Source organism: Arachis hypogaea, chromosome 20, assembly GCF_003086295.3.
Source record: "Arachis hypogaea cultivar Tifrunner chromosome 20, arahy.Tifrunner.gnm2.J5K5, whole genome shotgun sequence".
In the NCBI taxonomy this organism is placed as follows: Eukaryota; Viridiplantae; Streptophyta; class Magnoliopsida; order Fabales; family Fabaceae; genus Arachis; species Arachis hypogaea.
Window position 1 is genome coordinate 71,460,266 of NC_092055.1, and position 7,827 is coordinate 71,468,092.

At 40.9% G+C, this 7,827-nt stretch overlaps 1 non-coding gene across 1 annotated transcript; it reads right to left on the bottom strand.

Annotated features, from left to right (window-relative positions):
* Positions 1–2,194: 2,194 nt before the first annotated feature.
* Positions 2,195–2,298, bottom strand: LOC112788543 (small nucleolar RNA R71). The gene has a single exon (XR_003195903.1). It is a non-coding gene; the product is annotated as a small nucleolar RNA R71 (small nucleolar RNA).
* Between the last annotated feature and the right edge of the window lie 5,529 nt (positions 2,299–7,827).

Consider the following 7,827-nt stretch of genomic DNA (forward strand, 5'->3'; position numbering starts at 1 on the left):
TGACAATGTTGAGTGTCACTAACGTTCTCGAAGGTTAACAAGGCAACGTTAAAAGCCACGTTAACCTAGTTAACGTGGGTTTTAACGTGAGGCAAAGGGGGTGTGCATTGGAACGTTAGTGACAATGTTAAGTGTCACTAACGTTCTCGAACTTATATTCTCACTAAATATTAACACCCCTAACGTCTTGAACTAAAGTCTCCGCCCACTTCGCACTTTCTCTCTGTAAGTAAAGCCAAGCCCAAATAAAGAAAGGAACTGCTTCAAACTCAAGATCCAAAGGCCCAAGACTTGAAGAATCACACTAGAAGCTGAGAAGAGTAGTATATATAGGAGTAGCTTTGAATTGAGAAGAAGTTCTAGAGGCTGAAAGAAAGAGAACTACTCTCTGTATTTTACTTTCTTTGCAATTTCTAGTTTTATGATGTATTCTCCATCTTTGTTTTCATTTTCAAGAGCTATGAACAACTAAACCCCTTTCATTGGGTTAGGGAGCTCTGTTGTAATTTGATGGATCAATACTAATTTTCATTATTCTTCTTCTATCTTTCCTCTTGATTTTACTTGAAAGCTTTCGATCTTCATCCAATTGAGTAGTTATCTTGGAAGAGAAGCTACTCAAACTTGGATCTCTTTTGAACCTTGAAAGAGGAATAAAGAGATCAAGCTAGAAATGCTTTCTCATGCTGGACCAAATTGGGTTTGGATGGGTATGTGACTATAAACCTCTCAATACTTGATTTGGGAAATGCATGTGGTATAACCATACTTCATCTCTTCTCATGAGCAATTGACCAAGGAATTGGTTATTGATCAAGATTTGAGAGATTGAATTGCAAGAAATTGTAATTCAATCACTTAAGATTACCAAGGAGATCAATGAGTGCATTGATTGAGGAAGAGATGAAAATGAACTTGATCCAGAGAATTGCAACATCTCCTAAGCCCAATGAACTCCCCATCTCTGATCTTACCCATTCTCTTTAATTTCTGCCATTTACTTTTATGAGCAAATCCCCCATTCCCATTTACAATTCTAGAATTTATTTTCAGTCATTTACTTCCAGTCCTTTAATTCTAGCATTTACTTTTCTGTTATTTACATTCCCGCCATTTTTATTTTCTGCAACTCTCAACCCAAATTCTGGATTCGCTCAATTAGAACATTCTTCTAATTAAAGTTGCTTGATCAATCAATCCCTGTGGGATTCGACCTCACTCTATTGTGAGTTTTTACTTGACGACAAATTCGATACACTTGCCGAAGGGAGATTTGTTGAGAGACAAGTTTTCCGTGAGTCAAGTTTATGGCGCCATTGCCGGGGATTTATTGTGCATCAACAATGATTGAATTGGAAGATCACTAGATTGAGCATTTTTATTTTGTGAATTTCATTTTTCTGTTTGAGTGATTTACTTTTTGTTTTAGTTAAACTTCTTCCCTTCCCCCTCTACTCGTTTGTTTTTCTTTGTTATTTTCAATTCTGTTTGCTAACCCACTAACTGTTTGATATATTGCATCACCCACAACTAACAGCAATTCTGACACAAGTACTGTCTGCATCTATTTTCTTTGCTTGTACTTGTTGGTTGTATGATAGGGAGAAGAAGCGGGGCTTTAACTTCCTTTGATTCTGAACTTGAGAGAACCTTCCTTAGACTAAGGAGGGAGGCAAAAGAAAAACGTGTAGTTGGTGCTAAAGAAGAGGAGGAACACTTTGAGGAATACTTTGAACCAAACATGGAAGAGAACATGGAAAATCATCATGAAGAAGAGACTCACAACCATGGCAGAGGAGGTGGAGCAAATCATGCTGGGGAGGATAGAAGAGTTTTGGGCTCTTACATTAATCCAAATCCAGGCAAGTGTGGAAGTAGCATCCAAAAGCCAACAATCCATGCCAACAACTTTGAACTTAAACCACAGCTCATCACCCTTGTCCAGAACAACTGTTCGTTTGGAGGAGGTGTTCAAGAAGACCCCAATCAACATTTGACCACCTTCCTGAGAATATGTGACACAGTGAAATCTAATGGCGTTCATACTGACGCCTATAAACTGCTCTTATTTCCTTTCTCACTCAGGGACAAGGCAGCCAAGTGGCTGGAATCTTTCCCAAGGGAGAGCTTGACAACTTGAGAGGATGTGGTGAACAAATTCTTAGCAAGATTTTACCCTCCTCAATGAATCAATAGGCTGAGAGCTGAGGTTCAAACTTTCAAGCAACAAGATGGTGAGACTCTGTATGAAGCATGGGAGAGGTTCAAGGACTTAACAAGGAGGTGTCCACCTGACATGTTCAACGAATGGGTCCAGCTGCACATTTTCTATGAAGGGCTCTCTTATGAGTCAAAGAAGGCCGTGGACCATTCATCTGGAGGATCCTTGAACAAGAAGAAGACCATTGAGGAAGCCATAGATGTTATTGAAACAGAAGCAGAAAACGACTACTTCTATACTTCCGAAAGAGGGAACAAAAGAGGAGTGATGGAGCTAAACAATGTAGATGCTCTGTTGGCCCAAAACAACCTCATTACCCAGCAGCTGGCTGACCTCACCAAGAAGATGGAGAGGAACCAAGTAGCAGCAATCTCATCTTCATCAACAATCCAAGAAGGAGTGAATGAAGAAGCAGAGGGGAGTCAGGAGCAAGCCAACTACATTGGGAATTCACCAAGGAAAAACTATGATCCATACTCCAAGACTTACAACCCTGGATGGAGAAACCACCCAAACTTTGGGTGGGGAAGTGAGCAAGATCAAAAGCAAGTCGCACAGAGGACGTCTCAACACCCCAACAACAACAATTCTTCATATGATTGTCAAAATCAAAATAGCACATCTGCTCCGAATCATCCATCAATTGATGACAAGCTCTCTAAGATCGAAACCTTCATTGAAGGAATATGCAGAGACATTCAAGACAGTAAAGCATTCAGAGAGGAAGTGCAGTCAAACATGCAGAATCAAAATGCTGCCATCACAAAACTGGAGACACAAATCAGCTATCTGTTTAAGCAGCTTCCTAACCATAATTTTTGCTATGATGCCCATTCAAGTAAAAGGGAGGAGTGTCAAGCTATCATACTTAGGAGTGGGAAGGAACTGAAGGAACATCCCCAAAAACCACAAGAAGAATGCTCAAATGAAAAGGAAGAAGAGCAAGATGGAAGGCAACCCCCCACGCCAAGTCTGCAGAAAGAAAAAAAGATACCCCAACTGAACGTCTCAAGAGCTCCATACCCCCAGCTATTGAAGAAAAAGGAAGATGACAACCAGTTCTTGAGATTTTTGGAAATCTTCAAGAAGCTACAAATCAACATACCATTTGCTGAAGCCATAGAATAAATGCTACTTTATGCCATGTTTTTGAAGGAGCTAATGACTAAGAAGAGAAGCTAGAAGAACAATGAGACTGTGATACTAACTGAAGAGTGCAGTGCTATTATTCAGCATAAACTACCTCAGAAACTGAAGGATCCTGGGAGTTTTCAGATCCCTTGCATTATAGGAGAAATCACAGTAGAAAAGGCTCTTTGTGACTTAGGGGCCGGCATCAATTTGATGTAGTAGCTATGATGAGAAAGATGAAAATTGAGGAGGCTAAACCAACAAAAATGGCTCTACAACTGGCAGACCGGTCGTTCAAATTCCCTCACGGGATAGTAGAGGATTTGCTAGTAAAAGTAGGAGATTTCATATTCCCAGCAGATTTTGTGGTGTTGGACATGCAGGAAGACGCCAAGACCTCCATCATCTTGGGAAAGCCATTCTTGGCCACTGCTGGAGCTGTCATTGATGTTCAGAAGGGTGACCTCACCCTGAGATTACACAATGAAAAGATGACATTCAATGTGTTCAAGGCCATGAGTTATCCACCGGAACAATTGGGGGAATGCATGAGGTTAGATGCACTTGAGGATGAAGTGGAGGAGAATTTTGAAGAAGATGAACCTGAAGAGAACGAGAGATTGGTGGAGGAAGAATCTAAATCAAGTGAAGAGGTAGCTACAGCAGAAATACATATACCAGATGCACCAAAGGAAGGGAACAAAAAATCAGAAGCACCCAAACTTGAACTCAAAGCATTGCCACCCACTCTCAAATATGCATATCTAGGAGAAAATGAAGACTACCCAGTGATCATAAATTCATCCCTCAGTCAAGATCAAGAGACGAACTACTCAAGGTGCTGCGGAAGCATAAGGATGCCATTGGATGGACCCTTGCTGACTTGAAGGGAATCAGTTCAGCCATATGCATGCATAAAATACTGTTGGAAGATGATTCCAAGCCATCAATTCAATCCCAAAGAAGGCTGAACCCAATCATGAAGGAAGTGGTACAGAAAGAGGTTATGAAGCTTTGGCAAGGAGGGGTCATATACCCAATTTCGGACAGCCCTTGGGTTAGCCCCATACATGTTGTGCCAAAGAAGGGAGGGATCACTGTGGTCACCAATGAGTAGAATGAGCTCATACCTACAAGGATCGTCACAGGATGGCGGATGTGCATAGACTACAGGAAACTCAATGAGGCTACACGAAAGGACCATTTTCCCCTTCCATTCATGGATCAGATGTTGGAAAGACTTGCAGGGCACGCATATTATTGTTTTCTCGACGGTTATTCAGCATATAACCAAATAGTGGTTGATCCAAGAGACCAAGAGAAAACCTCATTTACCTGTCTGTATGGAGTGTTTGCCTATAGACACATGCCATTTGGATTATGTAATGCCCCTGCAACTTTCCAACGCTGCATGCTTTCTATCTTTTCAGATATGATAGAAAAATTCATTAAAGTTTTTATGGATGATTTCTTGGTATTCGGAGATTCTTTTCCTAGTTGCCTACATCACCTCGCCTTGGTATTGAAAAGATGCCAAGAGACCAATTTGGTCTTGAACTGGGAAAATGCCACTTCATGGTGACAGGAGGAATAGTCCTTGGTCACAAGGTCTCTCACCAAGGCATTGAGGTTGATAGAGCTAAAGTAGAACTTATTGAAAAACTACCCCCACCCAGTGATGTCAAGGCAATTAGAAGTTTTTTAGGGCATGCTGGTTTTTACAGAAGGTTCATCAAAGATTTTTCAAAGATAGCCAAGCCCTTAAGCAATCTCCTTGTATCTGATACACCATTCATCTTTGATGAAACATGCATGCTAGCATTTGCACATTTGAAAATGAGGTTATCCTCTGCTCCTATCATTTCCCCACCTGATTGGAACCTACCATTTGAATTGATGTGCGATGCATCTGATTTTGCAGTTGGGGCAGTGTTAGGACAAAGGAAAGATAACCTAGTTCGTGTGATATACTATGCTAGCAAAGTCCTTAATGAAACTCAAAGAAATTATACCACTACTGAAAAGGAGTTGCTAGCAATAGTTTTTGCATTTGACAAATTTAGATCATACCTCATTGGTGCTAAAGTGATTGTTTTTACAGATCACACAGCACTTAAATATTTGTTTGCCAAGCAAGAATCAAAGCCAAGACTAATAAGGTGGATCTTACTTTGCAGGAATTCGATATTGAAATTAGAGACAAGAAAGGAGTGGAGAACAAGGTGGCAGATCACCTATCCAGAATCCCTCATGATCAAGGTGGAGAGAATGATACAAATGTGAACGAGCTCTTCCCTGATGAGCAATTGATGACAGTTCACAAAGCACCATGGTTCGCAGATATTGCAAATTTCAAGGCAACTAGGGCATTACCCCCAGGGATCAATAAACATCAAAAGAGGAAGCTCATGAATGATGCAAAATACTTTGTCTGGGACGAGCCATATCTCTTCAAGAAATGTTCAGATGGAATTCTTAGAAGATGTGTTTCGGAAGAGGAAGGGAGAGAAGTCCTGTGGAACTGGCACGGTTCATGCTATGGCGGCCACTTTGGAGGGGACAAAACTGCAGCAAAGGTGTTACAAAGCGGATTCTTTTGGCCCACCCTTTTAAGGATGCCAAGGAACTAGTAAAAAGCTGCAATGAATGCCAAAGATCTGGAAACCTACCCAAAAGAAATGCCATGCCACAAAATTTCATCTTGGAACTGGAACTGTTTGATGTGTGGGGAATTGATTTCATGGGACCATTCCCAACCTCATATGCAAACAAGTACATCCTGGTAGCAGTGGATTATGTTTCCAAATGGGTAGAGGCTATTGCAACCCCAACTAATGATAACAAGGTAGTCATGAACTTCCTCAGGAAGAATATCTTTAGCCGGTTTGGAGTCCCAAGAGCTCTCATCAGTGATGGAGGGAGCCACTTTTGTAACAAACCACTAGAAGCTCTCCTCTTACGATATGGGGTAAAACACAAAGTAGCCACACCTTACCATCCTCAAACAAGTGGGAAACTGAGATATCCAACAGAGAGCTGAAGAGGATCCTGGAAAAGACTGTGGGCGCATCTAGAAAGGATTGGTCGAAGAAGTTGGATGATGCTCTTTGGGCATACAGAACAGCATTCAAAACTCCACTTGGAATGTCTCCATATCAACTAGTCTATGGGAAGGCTTGTCACTTACCACTGGAGCTGGAACACAAAGCTCTTTGGGCTATCAAGATACTAAATTTTGACAGCATTGCTGCTGGTGCAAAAAGGATCTTGCAGCTACAAGAGATGGAAGAATTCAGGTCACAAGCCTATGAAAACACTAAGATGTATAAAGAAAGGCAAAGAGAAAACATAACATGCATCTGGCACCCAGGAGTTTGAAAAAGGGCAGCAAGTACTCCTTTACAATTCTAAATTAAGGCTGTTCCCAGGAAAACTCAAGTCAAGGTGGTCCGGACCTTTCATGGTTACAAAAGTATCACCATATGGCGACATCGAAATCACGGATGAAGGTTCAGAGAGGACTTTTACAGTGAATGGACAAAGACTCAAGCATTACCTGGGCAACATGGGGGAAACCCCAGAGTAAAGTACCATCTCAAGTAATTAAGGACTCGTCGAGCTAGCGACGATAAAAGAGCGCTCTGTTGGGAGGCAACCCACCTCAGGTAGTTTCACTTTCATCTTTATTTCAATAAAATCACAAGTGTTTCCCCTGTATTGTAAGGAGCTAAGTTTGGTGTTCCACACCAGAAAATCCAAGAGTGGTAGTGTAGTTCTAAGTTTGGTGTTCCACTAAAGACATTGGTTAGAATTACACTCCACTCCCAAAAGAACATTGCTAGCTCCATCCAATCAAGAGAAACCACTTAGATGTAGTTAGACTATAGGTGATCATTGCTTTGTTGATAACAAGATATGAGGGTCTCTGCATATATGCAATGTTTGTACTGGGCAAAGAACTAAGTTTGGTGTTCACACACCAAATTGAGTTCAAGAGGCACAAGCATACATGTAAGCTAACTATGTCTCAAGTGCTTTGGGAACAAGCAACTTCCAGTAACCTTGCGGAATCTTATAAGGAAATGGTGCACCTTCACCAAAGAAGCGAGGCAGCAAAAACTAGGATTATGACAAAGAGAGAGGGGGACAGAGATCATCACCCGAAGGTTGTATTGTTACCTAATTCTATTGTACTCAGAATTGTTGAAAGTGGAAGTTCGAATGCACTTTTGATTTGTAGTTACTCGTAGTTGAACCTTTTTAAATTCTATCTTTTAAGTTCTGAATAGGTCTATGTACACTAGTTTATGTACTGCACCATCACTTATTTACTTGTATGATGTCCCTTTAATCAAATAAGAAGAGAATGATTATGTTTTAAAAGATGATAGTAGAGTTCATAATGTGGAAGTACATTCATGAATCTTTGGGGTAGTCATAAGTTAGCTAAGTTGGTTCAACCACAAGGCTGGATG